The 23,510-nt window shown below is 42.3% G+C and overlaps 1 pseudogene across 1 annotated transcript; it reads right to left on the reverse strand.

Annotated features, from left to right (window-relative positions):
• Window positions 1–18,363: 18,363 nt before the first annotated feature.
• LOC311626890 (large ribosomal subunit protein eL32-like) lies at window positions 18,364–23,260 on the reverse strand (annotated as a pseudogene). Its single transcript has 2 exons — window positions 23,075–23,260; window positions 18,364–18,797 (listed from the first exon to the last, which is right to left on the reverse strand). The product of its transcript is annotated as a large ribosomal subunit protein eL32-like (transcript).
• Between the last annotated feature and the right edge of the window lie 250 nt (window positions 23,261–23,510).

Genomic DNA, 23,510 nt, shown 5'->3' on the forward strand with positions numbered 1-23,510 from the left:
CCCAAGTTGGATCAATAGCAGCAATACATGGGAAGGCTTCTGCACCCTCTTAATAAAACTGCGGGACTGGGTCTGGGAAACCAATCTATTCCAAACCACTCAGTGTTAGAAAGTCTTGCCCAGCCCCAGTAGGTCTCTGTAAGCCAGCACGATGCTCCACGAGCTCCAGGACTATCTCTATCTGGGACTGAGCCATTTTGGAGGAATAGATCACTGGTACCCTGGGCTTGTGTGATGCATTGCTCCGATGTGTCAGAACAACAGCTGGCTCTGTTTCTCTATGCTGGGAACCCAGCAACAGCTGACTGCGATGATGGATTACACGCGTGGTGCAGCCTATCGCTGTAATATATCAAGACACACCATTGATATGAAGGTGAATTAGTCAAAAGATAGAGTTCCTGCGAGCTCCAAACCCAAGAAAAGGAATCCTGTTTAATTATAGAATAAAAGACAAAGTAGCTGGCATGTGGCTTAGTGACTGTCTAATGCAGGGCTCTCTCTAAGATATAACTCACATTAAGTGAGCAGCATTACCAGATGAGGTTTGATCGCTGCTCTGCTTTCTCAGGGTGTGATGCACATCCTCCATCAGCACGCCACCCCCCACCAGAGCAGCTGGACTGCAGTTGGGACAAATTTGTTCCATGTGCCTTTGTAGAGACTTTCAAAATCTGGTCCTACTCTAAACAACCAGCCTCCCTCTGTCCTAAGCCCAAGAACTCTTTCCATCTCTCTCTTTCCTTGCACCATTTTGTTCCAAAATCACACAGGACAAAATGAAACTGTAAAATGATAAAGTCCGTGACACTCTGCCTCACATGAGGTGGCTGAGCCTGTTAACATTCATTCATTCAATTATTCATTTAATAAGTATTGATTTTGCATTGAACTTAAGATGTATTGATTGCATATAATTAAAAAACAAAACAAAACAAACTCCAGTGGTTAAAAGGTAAGGACATCTATTAGCTCCTATGAGACCTCCAGAAGAGGCAGTTTCCAAGGTGGACTAATGCAGTGGCTCAGTGACACCATCAGAGATCCAGGTTCTTTCTGTCTTTATAGTTTGCCCCCTGTATTTTGTCTTTAGACCATTACCTTCTTGGTTGCAAGATGGATGCTGCAGCCCCAGCCATCACATGTAGACATAACAACATGGATCTGAGGCAGAGACAAAAGGGACATTCTCTCATATTCTTTAGAGGAAAGATTTTTCTGAAGTCCACATCAGACTTCCCCTCAAGTCTCCCTGGCCAGAACTGTGTCCTTTACCAGATCCATCCATCACATGTAAGGAGAATGAGACCACTGCGAAAGGCAAGCCGGAGCCTGTCCCTCCTGATGGTAAGTAAAATCATTGTTTTGGAAACAAGGAAGAAAAAGGTGGGCATTTGCTATTCAGAAGGTAATTTATGGTTCAGCTACAGACTTCTTGCTCTGAAGACCAGGTGAAGCCTTCCTTGAGATCTGTGGGAGTCTCCAGAGGGCAGCCTTTGGTGGACAGAGGGATGGGCCACCCAGATTCCCTCTTCAGGAATAAAACTCCTTTTCCAACACCTTTTGGACAGCCCCAACTGTCACCTCTCTGCAGAAGAAAACTCGGCCTTCCTCAAGGTTGTTCTCTTTCCAGGGTCAGCCTGCACCCAGTGACATCAACACAAGCGTTGACAGACCTGGTTCCTTGGTTCTACCGGGGACAACTATGAAGTGCCATCCTTGCTTTAGGGTTCCTGGTGACTCACTAAGGATTTCCTCATGCCAGCACCTCTCACAGCTCAGAGTCCACTGCACAGTCCTGTCGAAGGTGTGGATCCCAAGGACACCCTGCTTACTGATCTCAATCTCAGCCTGCTTTATGGGAAGCTGGCAACTCAGACTGATGACCTTCACACTCTAAAATGTGGTGCTACATAGAGAGGTGGCTGCGCTTACACTCAGTAATTTGAAGCATCTCAAATGGGTATCGGAGTCATGGACCACTGAAGATTCTAATCTACTAAGAAGATTCTCCTGAAACCCCAATAATAGCAATTTTTTAACTTACCTTAGCTTCCTGAGGATGTATAAAATGTGACAAGTTATTTGAGCTTAGAGATGGGTCAGAATTACAGTTGTGTTTCTGATGTTGTTATGAGCAGAAGTGAATCAACAAATAAGTTATTGCCTGTAGTGTGATGTCATGAAAGTAATAAAAGTGCTGTGCTTGCTGCTCAATCCAGGGTCCCTGGACACACAGCACTGGCATCACCAGGGAGTTTTCCAGAAACCAGACAGACTGCAGGCTACACCCAGAACCCACTAAATCTGAATCTGCTTTGAATGGGTGAGTCACACACACCCCTTTCCTATCTTCCCTCCTGCAGCTAAGCCAGCGTACTCCCCCCACTGAGTTACCACATGCCCCGAATTTTTGTTATTGTGGTTATTTACTCTTGGGTTTGGATACTTTAAAAATATTACAAATGCTTTCAAGGACTAACACATGCATTTACCAACACTTTAAATGGAATTAGTTTGTGCTATTACAAGTAACATAAGTTTCTCCTGCAACAAGTTCATGAAAAGCCCTATGTTTTGCCAGACGTTTTCTTCACATCAGGAACATCAAAAGCCAGTTGGCCACCTAATGGAGAAGAAAGGCTGGACAAGAGGCCAGACTGCAGAAAGGTGGCATGGAAGGTCCCTCAAGGACAGAAAAGCATTTTTGATGCTTATCACTGGTTAAATCTGCAGGTGTGAACTCCTAACCACAAGCACCTCTTGGCCTATACTTCAGCCTTCTGCTTGCTTGACCATCAAGACATATTTTTTAAAATCCTCACCCAAAGATGTTTTCCCATTGATTTTTAGAGAGATGGGAAGGAGGAAGGAGAGAGAAAAAAAAAAAAAAAGGGAGAGAGTGAGAGAGGAGAGAGGAGAGAGAGGGAGGGAGAGAGAGGGAGAGAGTGAGAGAGGGAGGGAGGAAGGGAAAGAGAGGGGGAGGGAGAGACATTGATTGGTTGCCTATAACACATGCCCTAACCCGGGCAGGGGATTGAGCCTGGAACAGAGGTACATGCTCTAGACTGGGAATCGAACCCATGCCCTTTCAATCCATGGGCTGATGTTCTAACCACTGGCTAGGGCAGACCATCAAGACATTTTGAAGGGACCAGTTCTTGGGCTAAGGATTCCCTGACACCTTATTTCAGGGAAGGTATCCAATGACATTTGGCACGGAAATAGGAAGAGTGACTACTAGTTAAGCTCTGCACAGGAGAGTAGACATTCCACACAGAAGCAGAGTAGGCCTAGTGCTGCCAGCTGCTTATCAGGATGACCATGCTGGCCCCTGGAATGGAGCCACGTCCCTGCCCACAGCAATGATGCAGAGGCATGCCAATGCAGGGAGGCCAGTGCCAAGGCAATAGCCTTGGAGACTTGCCAGATTCAAGTGTTGGCAGGCTCCAGGGACTATTTTGAGGAACCTCAGCAGTGGTCAGTGAGAAAGTGGCCAGTCATAAATATTGGAAATGTTCTGCAAACCTCAGGCCCAGTAGGACATATGCCACTGTTAGGAGCCAATGCATTTCTGGAGCCCCCTCGGTTTTTGGGATCATTGAATCTTGATTCTTGGATCTTTTCTGTACCCGCCAATGAATGGTAACAGCAATGTTGAGAGTAAGTCACTTTGTCTTAATTTCCTCATTTGTAAGAAGGGGATAAAGAATTTTAGTCTAATGTAAGGTTCTCAGAAGGTAAAATATAAGGAAGGATTGAAAAATTATGATATAAGGCCTTATTTTTTTCATCAGTAGTAAACAAAACTAGCAGGAGAGGCAGCAACGAAAGAGGGTCATTGCTGGTAAGCTGGAAAAATAGTCACTTTGACCTCTAACAGAGGGACCCCAAGGATTGTGGCATCTGAAGAATATGAGAGATAAATCAGGGACCCAGGCTCCTCCCACCATTCACAGTGTGGTACCTTCACCAGCATTTCTGAGATGGCCTACTTTCACATCTAGCCAATGGGAAGAGAGAGGGAAGGGCATGCTCCTTACTTTTAAGGGCAAAGTCTATAAACTGCCCTCAACAATTGCACTCCCATCTCATTGGCCAGAACTAACTCACATGTCCATCTTTACAAGAGAGGATAAGAAGTGTCTTCTTCTTTTCTCTTGGTGACCAAGAGCCCATCACAAATTAGAGCCTCTATTATGTTGAGGGAGAGAGGGAAGAGTGACCTTGGGGGTGGGGGCGGGGCGGGGGGGAAGAGCAGCTGCGGCCACACCCAGTACACTGCAAAATAATGAGACCATATGAGAAACAACCACAGAGAGAAGAAAGCCCATCCTCCTCCACATTCCTCTCTTTCAATAGCTCCTAACTAGGAGCCATTGTCACCAAATCTGGGTGGCAGGCCTCTCTTTCATTTCGAGTCCAAATAAATTCCTCGGCAGAATTCATTCCTTTCTGTATTTAGAATGATAGGCAAACCCTGCTTTTCTAACACAATGTTAACATCAAAGTGAGATGGTTTCTAAATGCTAAGAGTGAAAAAGTCCCTGGGGATGGGACAAGATGCTCTTAGAAATGAATTGGTTGTCGATGAGGTTGGTTGAGAATGGGAAAGCAACTGCCACCCCTTCCTCTTTTAATTGCTCTCAGAAGGAGAAAAATGGAAATGAGTGTCCCTGCAGGATCCTAGTAAGCAATAAGCATTTTGCAAGACCCACAGACACCGCTCTTGAGTGTCATGACTCCAAAGTTGGAGTACAGTTTGAAGTCCATGCAAAGGCTAACAGTGCTGGTAAGAGTGGTTGTTCCAGGGAATGCCAGTTCTCAGAATCTGACACTTGCCCATGAGCTAGCAGTGAAGGCGGCGGGATTAACATCAAGGTTCTAAAGAAGATATTGACAGTTAGCTCTGAGACAGATGTCACTTACATTGCTGTGCACAACAGGAAGAATGATACAAAACAACATGATTAAAAGCCAATGGGGTCTGAGTCAGTAGGGGCCCTTCATCACACTTCCTAAAGAGGAACAAAAGCTTTCCCTGTAAGTAATGCAGATTTAGCTGTGAATAGTACTCTGTGTGTCCTTAGCGGCAGCAACACTTTGCTTTATTGTTGTTGCGGATTTTGCAGGGGAGATGAAGAGGGGACACACACACACACAAACACACACACACACACACACACACACACACACACACACACACACGACACAAAAGGGATCCAGAAGGAGGCAGATGAATATTAGGGTTTTTGTATTTCACTTATTAAGACACAGCACATATGGAAGTATGCAAAGTGAGGATAAAGATGCTGGGTTATTGGCAGGGAAACAGAGAAGATGGCAATTATTGAAGCTATTTCATCCTCTCTGGCTATCTTTTAGGGCACCATTGTGAATACTAAATGAGTTTCCATAAGACACTCATATTTTCCCCTCTTTTCATCAGCTTATATTTCATAAATCAGGAGACTCAAAAAGAACAAATATTACACTGAGGTAGAAAAACAATTATTGCGGAAACAACCAAAAAACCATAGGTCATCTGATGAATTTCCAGGGGAATGATGTAAATGGGTTGCTTATGAGCATTTAATCATACCTCAAGTTGTATCTTTCATCACTAAGCAACATCTTGCCCTAAGAGTCAGTCCTGCTCATATGACTATTTTGGGATTGGTCTTAGCCTTTCCTATAATTAAAGGCACACACAAAATTTAAAATAAACATAAAGGCTCTTGGAAAATGAAAGTGGGTGCTGCTACTCTTGTTTCCACAGAAAATAGAGCTGATAAAATAGATGTAAACATTCCCCAGGATTCTCCATCTCTCTTTACCCCTTTCTCTCCCCCCATATTTAAAGGGCACTGACTTGTGTCAGACCCTCGGAAGCTGTAGCTGAATAAGCTATTATTCATGTCCTCAGCGTGCTCAGTCAAATGGAGAAGACAGACCTACAAACAAATTGCAATCACCTGAGCGACGGCAGAAGGACATATGCACAGAAGGTTCTGACCGCACAGAGGATGGACAGAATGGAAGAGACAATTAGTGCAACCATTGTCTCTGGGAAGAAGAAATAGCAGTTGAAAAGGTTTAAAGGCTTGAAATAGCAAGATACAGTTAGGCAGCATCAGGTGGGTCCGTATAAATCCAGGCAGAGAGTCAATGGAAGCAAAGGTTGCACATGAGACTGGAAAGGGACCTTGACTCTCTGCTATGGAGTCTGGTTTTTTGTTTTTGTTAGTTTAGTCTTACAAGTGATAGGATTGTGGTGAAGGGGGAGGGTAGGGATCACAGAGACCCTGAGCAGTGGCAGGAGGGGGCTGCTCCTCACTTCCTACCTCATGTCACTGAGGCTCTGTAGAAGGTGCCTTTAGGTCATAGAGGTGTGATGGTGGCAATCAGTTTTGGTTCTAGAGAGAGAAATCCAAAGTGGGGACTGGTAGTTGCCCTGTACATCATTCAGAATCCAGCAGGAACAGCTGCAGTGGGAGCTGCTCCTTGGGCTGAAGACGTTAGAGAAGAATGCCACTGCCTGAGCCCAGTGAGGGCAGAAGCTGTCTTTATGGAGGGGCATGACATAGAGATATGACTCTCAGGGTGACAGGGGGAAGGAAAGCCTCACCTCTCTTCTCTCCAGAACTTTGATCCCTCCTGGTGCCTCCAATGGCCAAACATAGCCAGGGCCAGCTAATCAGCAAGTCCAGGTGATGGCCTTCAAAGGGTCCTCCTCTCAGAGTGCAGAGAAGCAGGAGGAAGGAGGGGAAATGGAGCTGGGTAAGAACTGAGGGTGAAGAGAGAATACCCTGCTCTTTTCCCCCAGGACCCTCGGGGGTGGGGAATTAACTCTGATGGTCAGCTTGACCCTTTTCTTTTGTTGTCAATTAATCCCATACAATATCTGTTATACTTTTTATTTTTTTAAATATATAATTTATTGGTTTCAGAGAGGATGGGAGAGGGAGAGACAGAGACATCAATGATGTGAGAGAATCATTGATTGGCTGCCTCTTGCACGCCCCCTTTTGGGCATCGAAGCCACAACCCAGGCATGTGCCCTTGGCAGGAATTGAACCTGGGACCTTTCAGTCCGCAGGCTGAAGCTCTATCCACTGAACCAAACCAGCTATGGCTAATATCTGTTTTAAATCTTTTTGTTTGATAGCCCCTTTGAGAATCTAGTGCAAACAATAGGCTCTCTTTCCAGGGGGGGAAAATAACACATGGATGAAATTTGCATTCACTTTATATATCTTCTAGAACCTTAGGACTCAAAGGATGATGCAGAGACTGACAGAATCAGCCTCACCTGGGAGCATAGACAGGCGGGCTCTTGGGCCCCATCCCAAGTCTTCTGAATCAGAATCTGGAATTTAACAACATTCCCAGCTGACTTACATGCACATTGAAGTTGAGAAGCACTGGCACTGCTTTGGAAATCAATGGGACCCAGCTTCATCTGGACTGGTGGCGTGGATGTATATATTGGTTAGGATGTAAATTCAGTATCAAATAAAGGAAAACCCTACCTAACAGCAGTTTACACAAAAGAGAAGTTTTATTTTTCTCATATGACATAAAATCTAGAGATAATTCTGGTATTGTGCTTGCCTCATTCTCCATCTGTTTTCCCACTCCGCCATCTTTAGTGTTTGGCTGTTGTCCCCATGGCAGTCAGATGGGTCCTACACCACCTTTACAGTCTAGGCCAGTGGTTGGCAAACTCATTAATCAACAAAGCCAAATATCAACAGTGCAAGGACTGAAATTTCTTTTGAGAGCTAAATTTTTTAAACTTAAACTTCTTCTAATGCCACTTCTTCAAAATAGACTCGCCCAGGCCGTGGTATTTTGTGGAAGAGCCACACTCAAAAGGCCAAAGAGCTGCATGTGGCTCGCAAGCCACAGTTTGCCGACCACGGGTCTAGGCAAAGGTCAGAAGAGTGGTCATAATAGGAGGCATACACCAAATGCTGAAGATTTTGGATTCTGTAAAGTGTGTCTATGTGTTCAGTACCACTGAGCCTGCTCCAGCTCTTGGTGACCCAATGAATGAGTAATGTCCTCTACAGCCCTGCTCAGCGCCTATAGGTCCATACCCATGGCTTCAATCCATCATTTTCAGCCTTCCTCTTTCCCTGCTGCCTTCTACCTTTCCCAGCATTATTGTCTTTTCCAAAGAACCCCTCCTTCTCATGATGTGCCCGAAGTAGACAGCTCTAGCTTTGTCATTTTTGCCTTCAGCAATGTTTCAGGCTTAATTTGCTGTAGGACCCACTTGTTCACCTTTCTGGAGCTCCTGGGTATCCGGAGGGCTCTCCTTCAACACCATATTTTAAATGAGATATTTTTTTTTCTATCACCCTACTTCACTGTCCAACGTTCACACCCATGCACAGTAATTAGTAATACAAGGGGTTTTCTCTACTCTCCTGCAAAACTGCTCTGATGCCAACTCCATAAAACACAAAGCTGTGAGATTTTGATTCATCTTTTAGATATATATTTCAGGTTTTAGGTAGTTTATACATATTTTGGAAAAAAGATAGTCAATATTTAACCCCCATCTGTAACAGGTTTAAAGAACCTATCACAAATATTTACCAGGGTATATTTTCAAATCTAAGTAAGTTGGCAATACCAAGTTTGTGTAGCTCACATCAATCTACAGCATCAATGCTTATTTGGAGAGCTCGATTACAATTTTTGAGAACTATACTATTTTGCTTCTATAAAAAGCACTTCTTATATTGACTAAATGCAGTTACTATATGCTTGTCAGGATCATTAATACTCACATGATGTTAAATTCCACAATGTTGGGAAACAGCCCCTTGACAACAAGGGCTGCCGTGTTCGATGCTATTCAGACTTTCAGGCTTGATCTGTCCTGTTTCCAAGACGTCTGTGGTGTTATTGGCGTGGTAATTATTACAGCAAGTGATAAAATGTGCAAAATGGTACCCCCCTTCTTAATGACATAAATAAATGAAGCAATTAATTTCACACAATAAAAACAAGCAATACAATAACTTACAAATTTGGAGTTTCTTCATCATTACATCAAATTGCAAAATGGAAACATGTAATTTCAAAAGGCTCATAAGTAAAAATGGAAACACAGCTGATGCCGCGTCAGCCTGTGGGCTGCAAAATAATGTGGGGCTTGCACAGTGGAACAGTCAACATCTTTTCGATACATCAGGCCACACACGATTCAGAAACTATAAATCTTCCGAGAATGGAGCCGTCCCAATGATCCAAGTCATTTGTGTACCGTAATGAAAAACACAAACTGAAACGACAATTCCCCCCTCTTACTTTTCTCCGTGTATTAGTTTGGAATCCCAGCAGCTACTTTGGCTTAGGACCTTCATCTCCATTTATCTGCAGTTGCAGAAGCTGGAAGCCTATGATTGATCTTGTAACTTCAAATCTCCAGGGAGATAAGTAGGGAAGCAAATTTCCCAGGAGAGCTGACAACAGTTTTCAAAATGAAACGTGTCTACACCAAGCCCGACGCCCTATGTTGCCCACCATCTTTGAAACTGTCAGTTTCAGGGCTGACATTTGGTTCTGCGTGTTTGTTTTGGTGAGTGAGAAAGTAACACATATTTTCTTTGACATCTTGTGCAATTTTACAAGTATTCAGGGCATACTCCCTACTTTGCATGGAGAATGTATTTGCACAGTTGTCAGAATGACGGACAGTGGAGCGAGTGACAGGATGGAGCGCTGATCTTTGCTTGTTATTACATACAATAGCCTGGTAGGAATCGTGATGTGTTGGTGAGACAAACTGTGTCCCATTCTGGAACATATTAAGTTTGTCTCCAGGACACACATGACTTCGCTAGGGTGTTGAACCTCATTCATAATAGATGCTAATCTTTTCAGGGCTGACTGATTACAGCACTTCCTGCCCTTCACGGAATTAGAGCTGGGTTTTATCAAAGGACTCAAACTGCCTGCTAATTAGACTAATTCCCTTCATCATGAATTATTTATTTCCATTGGTAACCGATCACTGTGACATTAATGGGTTCTGCTCAACTTGGTTTCATACTAATACATGGTAGGAGTTAAATGTTTAAAAATTCCTGATACTTCACTCCAGGTCAAGTGTATCTTTGGCTAATATTTGACAAATTTGATGAAGCTTTGATGGTTATGTGTTAGTTATAAATAAAATTAGACAGATTTTCAGATTTGGTTTAGATCGAAAAACAGATCCACTTCTTTCTCTGCTCAGGTGTCTCCGGAATTAGCTGGAACAGGTCCTCTTGTTTTAGGCCACGCTGCCTGTGCTGCACAATACTTTATAAAGGTCAAACCATCACATAAAAGTGCTGGTGACCCTCTTTAGGACACAGTATTTCAAGGTTGAGCTAGAGTCAACTTTGTCAGCTAGTGAAATGGAAGAGATGCTTAACGCCATCAGTGATATCTGTTGATGAAAGTCAGAGTGCAATACCTCACTTGCCTATTTGTAAAATACAGACTGCACTTCTTAAAAATAAAACCTACAGATGTAGCCTAATGGCGCACTTCCGTGTTAACATCTGAGTTTGCAGAGATCAGCATGTCCCAATGTGCGATCCAGGCACCACCTACATCCTGGAAGTGTTTGCTAAAATGCAAGTTCCCAGGACACTCCCAAGGTTAGTATCTCTGAGAATGGGATCCCAGAATTGGCCTTACTAACAAGCACCCAGATGATTCTTAAGCAGCATGAGGGTCATTGGCATCAGTTACCCTGAAACAACCTTACAAGTAGTCAATATTTTATCAGAAATACTGAGTCATCCCATCCAATAAAGATAGAACACTCCCTTCCAGGGTTAATGTTGGCTTCTGGAATTGGCTCCCATGGCAGTTTCATCACCAGGCATGGACCTCATTGCTGTTGAAAGATACGGCAGGAAAGCAGCTAGGTCAGTGCGTGATAGAAGTAGATGTGTGTGATGGGAGGTGAGGTCACACCTTCATTTGAGACACACCTGAAGAAGGTGTGAAAGTGGAGGCACACACCATCACCTCACTATTCCACAGGACAGTGTGTATTGGGTGGGCAGGTTTGCTGAGCACAATCCTACTGAGGCATTCATTCCTATTTGAGCCAGGTAGTTTCGCTATTACATATCGAATTTTGGAAGTAGTAAAAGAAAAAGTAAAAGAAGGCAGTATAATGAGTGCTAACTAAAGATGAGGTGACAAACACTGAACAAAGGCACCATATAGTCCCTGATGTAGCGAGGCAAAACTACAAATAACAAGTTCTGTTACAAGCAGCTACAGTTCCGAATCAAAGGGTGGTTGTCACATGAGTCCCACATGTCAGACATTTGGTCTCAAATCACATGAACCTGTGTGAGCAGAAAACAGTGTTTTCAGCAGAGTCAGGGTTAAATATAAGAAACAATATATTATGCACACTCCTTAACCCCCAGTAAATTCTATAGTACCTTTTTGTTACTGTTGTTAATCCTCACCCGAGGATATTTTCCCATTGATTTTTAGAGAAAGTGGAGGGGATGGAGGAGGGGAAGAGAGAGAAACATTGATGTGAGAGAGACACAGCAAGTGGCTGGCTCCCACACATGCCCGACATGGGGGCCAGGGATCAAAAGCCTGCAGACAAGGTATGTGCCCCTGTCCAGGAATCAAACCTGAGACCCTTTGGCCTGTGGGCCAAAATAAAACCACTGAGCAAAACAGGCCAGGGCTATTATACTTCTATTTTGAAGCATAAGTAATTGATTCTTCCAGATTTTCTTTAAAAAGTACTATTCTATAGTATAAGCATTCTAAGCCTCAAACATATGGTATCTATGTAACTGAGAGAGATTAAAAATGGATTTGGTTTTTAGCTACACAGTACAGTATATTATTGTTGTCAGGAATATATATTCATACATTCAACAGGTATTTATGAAGTACTTACTAGGTTTTAGGTACTTACATTTGATAAAACTAGCTTATAGAAATATATATGAGAGATTATGGATTCATGAAGAGTTTATAGATATTTTCTGAACTACTTATGTGTACAAGTAGTTCATTTTAGCTAAAACCGCAGATAATATTTTTCTACTTAAGGAAAAAAAAACCTGTGAAACATAAGGCTATCAGTGAAATGAGGAAGTGTTTTTTATTTTATCTGCTTTTATTTTCCTCATGGAAAAACTCAGATGATTTCAGCTTTGTATTTTCACAGGCACATGTGCATGCTCACACACATATGTTTAAGTGAACCTTGAGTTTCATTTCATTGTCTTACATTCCTCCTAAGTCACAGTGTTTTTCAGTCATTTAGTTGACCTGAACTTGTTAACTTTCTAAACTGTTTTTGCTCTTTCCTCTACTTCCTTTTGCATCTCCTCTAAGATTGCAGCTGCGATAACTTTAGCTTAACAAGTTCATTCATCTGTTAACATTTGGTATTTTGAACAGACCCTACCCTCAAACTTTCTACAAGGCATAGTATCATTTAATAAGTACCAGAAATGAAAACTTTCCTTTAAAAAAAAATAGAGCTTCTAGCTAGGGATGGCAAAAGTATTCCATGAGATGCTATCCGAATTGCATCCTATTGGTTCTCATGGAACTGAAGGAGACCAGTGGCAGAGAAGACTTCTTAAAGGTATTTTATCTTATACATGCTGCATGCTTAATAAATATTTATTAAATTGGACCACATCATGTTACAGCTGTCTCCTTGTTTCTATCTGGAGATTCTGCCTAAACCTCAAAGAACTTTTTCATTGTTTCTGAATTGAATTTTCTTGCTTAAAATATGTTGTTTATTTTTTAAAAATATATATATTTTATTGATTTTTTTACAGAGAGGAAGAGAGAGGGATAGAGAGTTAGAAACATCGGTGAGAGAGAATCATCGCTCAGCTGCCTCTTGCACACCCCCTACTGGGGGTGTGCCCGAAACCAAGGTACATGCCCTTGACCAGAATCGAACCTGGGACCCTTCAGTCCACAGGCTGACGCTCTATCCACTGAGCCAAAAACGGTTTCGGCAAAATTTGTTGTTAATGTAGTGTTAATATAGTGGCCAAGGGAAGGCAGTGGGGCATGATCTGAGGTTTGAAACCATCCTGCAGGTCTGTAAGGAACCCTGGATGTCATGGAGACTCCAGGTCCCTGGAGCTGAAGGTAGTAACTGTGATCACATATGACACAACCTTCCACATTTCACCCCCATGGGAAATAGTGTGACCTACCAACTGGTGAGTCTGGGGACATGTGGGTCACCTACACAAACATCCTATGTACTCTTTAACATTTCTGCGGAGAAGAAACCCTAAAAATTACAAACTTTTTGCTCGTTAAGCAACTGGAGATTGAGAGCATAAAAGAAGAGTAGATTCGTTATGTTAATGTTGGGCTCATAGATTGGAAATAGCAGTGTTATTTCTCCTGACAATTAAATTATTTAATAAATATGGGGTACATAGCAATGAGTAGTAACAAAGATTAATTCAGAAAATTAAATACTCGTCAATCTAAAAATTAGACCAAATCAAGCTTACTGAAAGATGAGCCCTTTGGAGAATAGGAACTATATGAAGAATGTGCTAAGCCCATAGAGTCATCCTCTCTCACCCTCTACGTAAACATTTACCTACTCTAAGGATCATGCTCCTTAAGGCAAAGTTTTCCAAAATGTATTTCAAAGAAGTTCTAAAGGTATTGATAGGTGCTCTGCAAGAAAAGTTGCAAGATCAAATAAATTTGGGAAATGTTGTGAAACTTTCAAATTTAAAAAAAAAATTCCTTGACCTTCTGTTTCTTTCCAGGATAGAGGTACCAGGACCAGGTTTACTTTCCCACCACAAACAAGTAGAAAACTGGACAAATTCCATGAAACAACTATTTTCAGACATTGGACAGGGGCAGCTCAGAGAATCAAACAAGATGAACCCCACTATCATGCTGGTTTATACTTGGCGGCAATTTCCAGACCATAGTGCAGGGCAGGGAGCCTGTGCAGAGCACATAGGCTTGTTGAACTGAGGAAAAGCAGATCAGGGATGCTGAGGAGCTTAGAAGGCACAGGTCATCATTCTGAAGAAAAGGGCACTATGTGGAAACAGAGCTACATAAAACTGCATGGAGAAACCCTTGAATCATTGCTGATTATTAGGTTATACATGCTGGAGGTAAAATCCCACGAGGCAAAACAGGTAGTGTGTCAGAGTATGAGATAGTTTCCCTGTCTAAACTATTTCTATTTTGAAGCACAAATAGGGAAAAGCACAATTAGGACCATGTAGATTCACAAGGGCAGGGAGATGTTTAAACTCCAAACAGCCTGAATGGAGAGTCCTCATTGGTTACCCAGGATGTTCAGCAGAGATCATAGGGGGTCATGCTCTATTAGTAAGATTGAACATCCTCTGGAATAAAACTACAGAAAATCTAGGAAAACAAGAGAGAAAGGGATCAAGCTAAAAAGCAAGTAATTACTTGCCCAAACAAAGCCTGGTGCTCTTTAAAAGAAAACAAACAGCAATCCAGACATTCAACCACATAATCTGCATAATGTCCATAATCCAATTTTAAAAGTTCTCAGACATGCCACAAAGCAGGAAACGTATGCCATAATCAGGAGAAAAATCTGTCAACAGATAACAAGCTAGTTCTATAGATAGAATTAGAAGAAAGGGTTGTTAAAAACAGCTATTCTACTAGTACATAACTTACAGCAGTTAAGAAAAGCATGAGGAGCTGAAACCAGTTTGGCTCAGTGGATAGAGCGTCGGCCTGCGGAATGAAAGGTCCCGGGCTCGATTCTGGTCAAGGGCATGTACTTAGTTGCAGGCACATCCCCAGTGGGGGGTGTGCAAGAGGCAGCTGATCAATGATTCTCTCTCATCGATGTTTCTGACTCTCTATCCCTCTCTCTTCCTCTCTATAAAAAATCAATAAAATATATTTTTTTAAAAAAGAAAAGAAAGCATGAGGAGAGACATTAAAGGTAAAAAGAACCAATCGAAGCTTCTAGAAATTAAAAATACAATATCTGAGCCAAAGCTGGTTTTGCTTAGTGGATAGAGGGTCGGTCTGTGGACTGAAAGGTCCCAGGTTTGATTTTGGTCAAGGGTATGTACCTTGGTTGCGGGCACATCCTCAGTGGGGGGTGTGCAAGAGGCAGCTGGTCGATGATTCTCTCTCATCGACGTTTCTAACTCTCTATCCCTCTCTCTTCCTCTCTGTAAAAAAAAAAAAATCAATAAAATATATTTTTAAAAAATACAATATCTGAAAGGAAAAATTTAGTGGAATTAACAGATTAGGCATTGAAGGAGAAGAGATCAGTAAACATGAAGACACGGGAATAGATTCTATACAAAATGAATACACAGAGAAAAATCACTAAAAAGCACACACAGAGCAGCAATGATGTATGGAAAGAAGAGGAGAGAAAAAAGGAACAATAATTTATTTGAATAAATAATAGCTTAAGATCCAAATCTAATTAAAATTATGAACTCTTAGGTGAAAGGAGCTCAATGAATTTCAGACAGAAGAACCCCACACAGACACACTTTGTATATTCATTTTTCTCATGTAGAAACAAAAGCCTGGACATGTGAAAATAAACCTGGTGAGCCGTGTGTTCAGGTGCACCCTGGCTGCCTGACACCTGACTCACTCCTTCCTGCAAGGGCTGCTTATAACCTTCCCGGTCCTGCGGTCTTTTCCATGGTCAGAGTGGCTTCAGAAGTAGCCAGACCAGATATGTCTCTTACCTTTGGTGAGATATTTGGCAATTTTTCATATCTCTGAGCATTGATTTTATTTATAAACCAGGGGTAAAATATATATATATCTTGCATACAAATCCTATACACAATGGGCACTGCACACACATACGCACATTTGCCTATATAATTTGATCTTATTTACTTAGCGAAAAGATATATATGAACAAGGTCTAGGACATAGTAAGTGCACAATAAACAGGGGCTGCCACCATTGTTTCCAAAGTCACAGAAATGGTTTAAAATAATGAATCCCTGATCTGTGAGCACAGATTACCTTCTATAAAAGAGGGGTTCTGAAGGGATCTGAGAAAGGCTCATTAAAAACTTTTGTGTACAGCAGAGTTGGGGAGGAGAAAAAATATTTAATTACAGAGTCCTCTTTAAGAAAAACTGTAAGATCTTCTTGTTTTCATAGGCAAGCTAATCACCCCTGAAATTTTCTGGGTGGCATACGAAACTTCTTTATAGTTTTCTTTTTGTTCAGTGGTTCTAATAGAAAGCCAATTTTCTCTTAAAAGCAGTTGTTCCTCTACTCCTATGTAATGGTGTCCCCTGAAGATAAACGCATCATTTAGAACTCTCTATGCGTTTGTAGCCTGCGCATGCTTTCTAAATATAGTAGCCAGATGATTACTTAATTTAGCCAGAAATGGCAGATTGTTGACAAAGAATTCCTGCTGAGTCCAATGCCTTGAAATGCAGCTTTTATAAAGCAAATCATATCCGAAGCAAATGACTAACAATGCCATTTGCTTCGTATAGTGACATAATATTTAGCTGTCGTCGGAGTGTAATTGCCTTATTTTTACAACGTTAGTCTTCTATTGATAAATATAGATTACCTGGATCAAGCCAGTCCTGCTACAGGGGGCAAAGCAGTCGGCAAAGAATGAGTTTTTAGACGGGGAAACTATCTCATACGCCAACACCCTACCTGCTTTCCAACACTTGGTTACTCAAATGATGTTTATTCAGCTCATATATAGGGTCCATTCATAGAGGATCATTTCACCGACTCACAATTTAAGTAACATTAGATACAGAAACAGAAGCAATTCGTCTCATACAACAACCAGAGATGTGAAGGGATGCACAAAGGTACATCTTGTTGCCTTTTTTACTACTTGGTCATAGTGTGTGGAGGTAGTGGGAGGTATTAGAATCAGCACACCCCTGTACTCTCCTACCTCTAGGAAAAGTGTGTGCTGCCCTTTAACTCTTTCTGCTTAGATTAGCCATTGTCTTTTATGAATATGTGCATCATATCGCTGCAGTCTGGAAATACAATGGAGTGGAGAGAGCCTAACTCCAACTGCTCAAGCAAAAAGGGGATTTATGAGCTGCTGGCACTGAATAGTCCAGGAGTCAGACGATCAAATCCATCTGTGCTTCTCTCCCTCTCTCAGGCTTGCTCTCCTCGCAGGTGGCTCCTCCACATGGATACAAGACGCCCATGGGGAGCTTGAGGTTCCAACATTGAAGGAACCACTGTGAACGGTCTGATTGGACCAAGACGGATAAAGAGCTATGTAGCCTGACCAGAGGGCATCTGATTTGTTCCTTAGAACCAGTTTGCTAAATAGTGCTATGAGGTTATACTATCATGTCATACTAGCTATGCTGACATGTTTTCCAAAATTTGCTCCTGGAGGTTCTCTGTAGCACAGTGTCCCTTCCATAAATTCACGTAAGAGAGAATTTTCCCAGGAAAACTGTTCTTTCCTGTGCAACTACTTTTGCTTGTTTCTTTTCTTTTCTTTCTTTAAAAAAAAATCTGTTGGACTTTATGAATCTTTATAAGTATGTTTCCGTCTTTGCTTTGGCTAATTTGAGAGGTCAGAGACAAATGTGCTGTCCATCAATAGCAACTGCAGAGATATCATAAAATAGTTTTATATACCTTGTTCTTTTTATTTTCCTATCTTTACTTCTATGTTGACTCCATCTATTTGCTTAATCCTAACTATCCTATGTATTTTTAAAGCCACCTCAAGTAATTTTTGGAGGTAAGGTATAAATAGGTAAATGTATTATTCAACCACATACCCAAAACCCATTGAAAAGATTTTAAATGGGTTCACAGACTGACCCTGTAGAAATATTTTCTTGGATTCCTCTGTGGTTCTCCTTCTCACAGAACTCAGTGGTAAAACTAAGGAACTCTGAATCATAAATTGTTTCATCCCGCTGATTTGTAAATACTGCCTCTGGGAAGCAGAAGAGCAAATGCAAGGGGACTAGTATAGGAAGTTGCCCTAATTCTGACCAAACCCTGGAGTGACCACGACTTTTCTTGGACAGTGACCAGAGTTCATCCTGACACCCAGTGATCCTAGAGAAGCGAGGTGCTCCTGGGCTGTCTCCCCTCCAGATGGTTGGAGAATTCACTGCTCAGTAAATACCAAGGAATCTTGGAGATGGCAGATTCATCTAAAACTCAAATCCCAACCTAAAATCCTGTGCATGGATTTCTGGAAGTGTTTTGTTTTTCTTGTTTTGTGTTGTGTTTTGGTTTGAAATGCCAGATGGCAGAATTTTATGGTTTTATTAATACAGATACAATGTGCACACAATCTGTCTATTCATGTTCTTCGCTCCGTAGCCTGGCATTGGGATTGGTGACTCTGACGGCCAGCTGGGCTGCTCTTTCCACAATGGCTTTGCGGTTCTTCGAGGAGACGTTGTGAGCAACCTCGGCACAGTGAGGTCTGCTGCCCATCAGCAGCACTTCAAGCTCCTTGACACTGCAGACCAGGAACTTTCAAAAGCCACTATCAGTGTGCGCTTTGTTTTCTTGTTGCTCCCATATCCCATGTTGGGCATCAAGATCTGGCCCTGGAATCTTCTGTATACCTGTTGCCAATGTCTCTGGGTTTCTGCCAGTTCCACTTAATTTTGACCTATGGGTCTGACTGGTGCCAGATGAACTTCCTGCTCCTCTTTTTGATAATGTTGAGTTTCATGAGGGGTCTGCGGGCAGCTGTGGTGCTGAGTAGGAGATGGCTGCCACCTCTGTAGGCAGAGGCAAGGGAGAGAGTCCTAGAAGTGTTTTTGAGGTTCCTAGTCATGAGGGTCATTTAGGAGTGGCCCCAACATTTCAGTCTTCCTCTTGGAGATAAAATCAAGGGATTTGCATGGGATGGGATGACACTTTGGTGTTGGTCATTGTATCAGTGAGCTTTTAGTTGTATTTAAGAGAAACTAAACTAAAATTGGTTCAAATAATCAAAAGGAACTTACTGTCAGAGAATCCAGAGGTATGGGAAGCTCTATGCAAGAATTAGTCCGAAAGCTCAACCATGTCACCAGGGTTATCCAACCTTTCTTCTCTCGGCTCTGCCTTGCACTGTGTCAGTTTCTCCTATTGTTGCAGAATGGTTGGCAGCAACTACTGGAGTTAGATAGGTCTTAATTCTTTTTCTTTTAAAATATATTTTTATTGGTTTCAGAGAGGAAGAGAGAGAAAGAGATAGAAGTGTCAATGATGAGAGAGACTCATTGACCAGCTGCCTCCTGCACACCCAACAAAGGGGATTTAGCCTGCAACCTGGGTTTGTGCCCTGACCGGGAATCAAACCATGACCTCCTGGTTCATAGGTCGATGCTCAACCACTGAGCCATGCTGCTATAGGAGAAAATGCATGTTTGCTTTCCTCTATCAGAGCTTCCTTCTGCTTAGACCAACTTGTGTCACGTGCTCCCCTCTGGACCAATCGGAGGAGACAGGTGATTAAGGCAAATCAGTACCATTAGGGAAGGATCAGGAACATCCAAATTAGATAGCTAAAATCTGGAAGGCCTAGTATGAGGTAAAGAAGAAAGACAGAAATGAATGCCTGGAGAGTGGAAGGAAAACAAAAAATCTCACTACCATCATTAGAGTATTAGGGTTATGCTTCAGTTTGTTTATGGATCTATGACAACCCTCTAGTCCTGCCTAAAGAAAGGGACAATGGCTCCTATGGGGAAATTAATTGTGTCATTGCTATTTTTGAATTTCCAGCATGATGTTATGTGGAAAAAACCTATAGTTAGAATGTGGACAATGCATTTTATGGAAAATCAAAGCAGATATATTAATAGGAAAGGAAAACAGATTCATCTCACTCATACTACCCGTGTTTCCCCGAAAATAAGACCTAGTGCATGGAAAGATAAGACATCCCCTGAAAATAAGACTAGCACAACTTTGGGAGAAAAAATTAATATAAGACACTGTCTTATTTTCAGGGAAACAGGGTAAGTACATTCAGCTTCTCATGAGCAGCCATAGTCAGACTAGAGAGACTAGTTACCGGAAGGAACCAGGCTAAGACTGAGAAATGGAGGACTCCTGCCGCCCTTGTGTTGAGTACAGGCCAATGAAAAAGATGCACAAGTGACTCTGAAAAACAGCAATGAGCATGCTTTCTGGAAGAACCTGCTGAACAGCTTCTGGTCAGGCAACAAAATTCAAGCACCCTCCAGCAGTGTATGACTCAGTAGGTTCAGGACAGCTTGTTAGGATTAAAGGGCAGATATCCCATAAAGTTTCTGCTGATTCAAACAGCCAACTGTAAGAGAACCCTTAAAATAAACCCTGTCTCCCTCCATTTTGGTCTTATTACAAAGATCCTGACTGACCGTTATCTTTACTCCAGGATTGGAGTCTGGCTTTTTAATTGAAGGATTAAGAAATCCCAAGATTTTGCCGAAACCGGTTTGGCTCAGTGGATAGAGCATCGGCCTGTGGACTGAAGGGTCCCGGGTTCGATTCCGGTCAAGGGCATGTACATTGGTTGTGGGCACATCCCCAGTGGGGGGCGGGGGTGCAGGAAGCAGCTGATTGATGTCTCTCTCTCATCGATGTTTCCGGCTCTCTATCCCTCTCCCTTCCTCTTTGTAAAAAAATCAATAAAATACATTTTAAAAAGAAAAGAAAAGAAATCCCAAGATTTTGCAAAAATAATTTCTCTTAAATCTCTCTTCTTGGGGAATCTTTCTGGTTCATAAAAAGTTTTGTAACTTACATCACAACCTCTGTCTTTGACTAATAGTTGACATGAGTAATAAAATCTCCCAGGAGTAAACAAGCTCATATTTTTGCCATTTATAAACTTTATTGCTCTTATAAAATCAGTGTTTTGCAACCAGAACTTTTGGCAAATCTTACTGGTGGTCATGGGGGCTGACAAACAAAGCAGCATGAACTTTTCTCAAGACTTTGTGGTGTGACTTTCTTTTCATATAAATATCAGTGTGACTTTAGATATGTGATAATCACTCCTCATCATATCCCAGGAGTTAGGCAAATGTGCTATACATATGATGTTCAAAGCAGCATCTATACCCATGGATGAATGACCTTCCAACACAGACCTCAGAACTGGCTGAAATATTGTCATCTCAGGAGTGACAAAGGCTCTGAATGCAATGAAGCTTAGAAACAGGTAATCTCAATCTGGTTATTCAGATACCTCGCCTTTCTTCCTTGACCCTCAGAATCACCCAGATTGAAAACTTATAGAACGGACCTTATCGGTTTCCTCATTTGCCTTGGGTTGACTCTCTTGTAAATCTTTTATCTGTTCTCTAGGGCAGGCATTCTCCAATAGGCCCGAGTATCAGAATTACCTGCTGTTTTCTTATTTCCAGTGATTTAAAAATAATATGCACGTGGAAAATAAAATTTCAAACAGTACAGAAGATAACAAAATGAAAAGATAGCTTTCCTTTCCTGCCTGGCTTAATCTCCTAACCATTTTTGAAACCATTTTTGTTTTATATTGCTCTTCTGGTGTTTACCTCCAAAACGTTCAATAACATACTTATACTTTTATTCATGCTGTTCTGCAAATTATTCAACAAGTGGTAAGGCATTATCCACCAGCCCATTAGAGCTGCTGCCTGTCTGTGATGTGGGAACGCTGTCCCGGAAACTCCTACGGTACCAGGCATTAACTTTTATTTGCAGGATCATGAGGAGACATGAAGGTGTATATTAGTGTCCCATGGCTGCCACAATAAATTGCACAAATCCGATGGCTTAAAACAACAGGAATGTATTGTTTCAGAGTTCTGGAGGCTAGAAGTCTGAAACCAAGGGGTCTGCAAAGGCCTCACAGCCTCTGACTGCTCTAGAGGAGGATCCTTCCTTGCCTCTTTCACTTTTTGGTGGCTCCAGACATTCCTTGGCTTGTGGCTGCATAACCCCAGTTTCTTCCTTGTCTTTACATGGTCTTCTCCTCTGTCTGACACTTGTCATTGGATTTAGGCCCTCCTGGAGAGTCCAGGATGACATCGTTTTGAGACACTTAATTATACCTGCAAAGACCCCTTTCCCAAATAAGGTTCTGGAGGTTAACATGTGGTCGTGTCTTTTGGGAGCCACCATTCAGCCCACTATAAGGGGGAAGAGAAGGGTGTGAACCATTGTAAATAGTATCTATTGATCTGTGACTGGTTTTCAGACCCGTTCAGCTCTACTGAGTCAGCTGCATTGAAAAGATTTTGCCAGGCAATTCAGATGAGGCTGTCTTTCTGACCACTGCTTTGGGAACTATTGCTTTGAAGTTATGATTCTCAAACCTGGGAACAAAGAACTTGTTCCGTGTCCAAGGGACTCTAGGGCAGGTGTGTGGTGGTTCCTGGTGACTTGCAACAGTTCAATGCAGACATCCCATAGTTGGAGGCTTGCAGGTGCCTAGAGACTGAACTGATTCCAGTGAGAAACAGATGCGGTTTTCCAGCTCCTCCTCCCTAATGCCCATCTGTCCTCGCCTCTCTCTCACTTCATGACTACTGTCCCGTTCTGATTGCTGGCCCTGATAATCTCAGGTCCACCCTCAGACACAGGAACAGCAGGCTTACTTAACTGCGCAACATGCTCCAGGGATCCTGCCAGGTCTAATCCCTAGAGGAATCCCTTATACTACTCATAATGGTTCCATTTCTCCAATAAACCTGACTAAAGCAAAATTTGGATGCTATTTCATTATTCTGTTTGTTTTTTTTTAAAGGAACTTTATTTTAGGAGTTAACTTCCCTACTAAATTTTCAACTAAAACCAGAGGCATATGGGGTGAAGTAGAGATTATTATCTTTTCTTGCAAAAGGGTGGCTTGTCATGTACTATAAACAGCTTGGTGTCATCACCACCTCTTCAGTCCCGCCTCTCTTGGCTCTTCCTGTCCATCCTGAAGTCTAGATCCTTAACTCCTTTTCACTCCATTTCTGTCTTTCATTTCTCTTCCCCTTCAAGCCAGTCCCAGCTCTTGGCACTGCTGTCTGTCAGCTATCTCTGCTCCCACTTTCTTCACAAACTTCTTGGCAGGGCAGCCAGCATCAGCTATCTCAATTTTCTCTTTTCTGACATCCTTTTGACCCACATCATGGCTCTTGCATTCTGGAAGGTCACAGAGCTGTCCTAAGTCTAAAAGCCAACAGGTCTCTGCTTCAGAGCTTATCCTCCCTGACCTCTTCATAGAATGCCCCATGGTTGCCCCACCTCTACTCAAAAAGCTGATCTTCCTTCTCTGTCGTGGTGCTGTTAGCTCCTCCCATGTCCCTCACTGTTCTGCTCTGAATCAGTCATAAGCTTTGCTTCGCCACTCGGGCTCTCAGGGCACCATCCCCAGGGCCGGAGCCGTGTGGTACAGTTATCTGTGGCCTCCCATATAGTTTGCATGCATCTCCAAACAGACATTTTTGCCTTGCTTTGTAATCTCTCACAGCTCTTCAAATTAT

Source organism: Pipistrellus hanaki (assembly GCF_964339955.1).
Source record: "Pipistrellus hanaki genome assembly, chromosome: 8".
NCBI classification, from domain to species: Eukaryota; Metazoa; Chordata; class Mammalia; order Chiroptera; family Vespertilionidae; genus Pipistrellus; species Pipistrellus hanaki.